This window comes from Euleptes europaea, chromosome 3, assembly GCF_029931775.1.
Source record: "Euleptes europaea isolate rEulEur1 chromosome 3, rEulEur1.hap1, whole genome shotgun sequence".
Lineage (NCBI taxonomy): Eukaryota > Metazoa > Chordata > Lepidosauria > Squamata > Sphaerodactylidae > Euleptes > Euleptes europaea.
Window position 1 is genome coordinate 117,388,438 of NC_079314.1, and position 1,316 is coordinate 117,389,753.

General features: G+C 48.0%; 1 non-coding gene across 1 annotated transcript; it reads right to left on the bottom strand.

Moving 5' to 3' along the window:
* Nucleotides 1-635: 635 nt before the first annotated feature.
* TRNAI-UAU (transfer RNA isoleucine (anticodon UAU)) lies at nucleotides 636-729 on the bottom strand. Its single transcript has 2 exons — nucleotides 692-729; nucleotides 636-671 (listed from the first exon to the last, which is right to left on the bottom strand). It is a non-coding gene; the product is annotated as a tRNA-Ile (tRNA).
* Between the last annotated feature and the right edge of the window lie 587 nt (nucleotides 730-1,316).

Below are 1,316 nucleotides of genomic sequence, written 5' to 3' on the forward strand. Positions count from 1 at the left end.
TGAGCACATTTCAGGTGTATTTTTAGATGCAAGTGTTCGATTGTCCCATCAATAGTTAAGAACAAACTTCTGCTAATAGATCCTGGAGATATCTGGGGCGAAATAGTTAAAAAAATAATTCTTAGAGAACTAATTCATTCAGATTCTCTAACTGGATGCGAGAGCATATTCTCTTGTTACAATCCCTCCACTCCCATACCAGGTGCTCAGGTTTAACATATAAATAACCCACTCCCAGGTGCAACAAGGACATAGTGATAAGATATATTTAAGATTGAGAGGAAAACATATTCAAGGCTGTGAGGGATATTCCGCTGGGACTAAATTGGAAAACCAACAGAAATCTACAGCAGAGTTGAAACAAACCTCAGAACAAACATGACACGTTAAACAGTGCGGGAATGGGGATGCATTTCTGTAATATTCTTCAGTAGTTTCCAATAGGATAAACATGTTTCAAGGGACTCACTGCATGTGTATCTTCCCTTTATCGGCTGCTTTCACAGACATCCAAGCATCCTTCACGTATGTGCCAGCTGGGCAATTCTTCCTTCCAGATGTGCAATCACAAGAGCAAGTGAACAGCTGGCATCCACACTGCAGCAGCCCAAAAGCCAGCGGTCCCAAAAGACATGTGCTCCAGGTGAGGCTCGAACTCACAACCTCGGCATTGCTCTGCTGTGTACTGCTGTATAAGTACCGCGCGCTAACCGATTGCGCCACTGGAGCCCTGACACCAACTCCTCCCCGAACGCTTTATCAAGGGCTCAGCCAGAGAGGATGCCATTTCAGCGCTCTTTGGCCCCGCTTTTGTTCCAAATTTCATTTTCAGGGGCTATGAGAAAGAAACGGAGGAGGAGGATGCCAGGAAATGCTCTGTGCCGCCGATGCTGGGCTGTTTCCCTGCCTCGCCTTGTATACACATTGTCAGGCAGCCCTGGAGGGAGGGACGGAGCCTAACCCGGGCCAATGGCATCTCATTTCCACTCTGAGGGAAAGGGAGGGGGAGAAGGGAGAAGCCGGAAAAGCAGGTCTGTGCAAATGTGAGAATCCCAGGAAGAGAGGAACGAGAGAGGTGGCTACTCCAGGGGTCTGGGGAGGGGGAGCAGAGGCTGCCCGTGTACAAATCTATGGTGAGACCACACCTGGAATACTCTGTACAGTTCTGGTCACCACACCTAAAAAAGGATATTGCAGAACTTGAGAAGGTGCAGAAAAGAGCAGCCAAAATGATCAGGGGACTAGAGCAACGGCCCTATGAGGAGCGGTTAAAATGCTTGGAAAGAAGGCGGTTAAGGGGAGACATGATAGAGGTC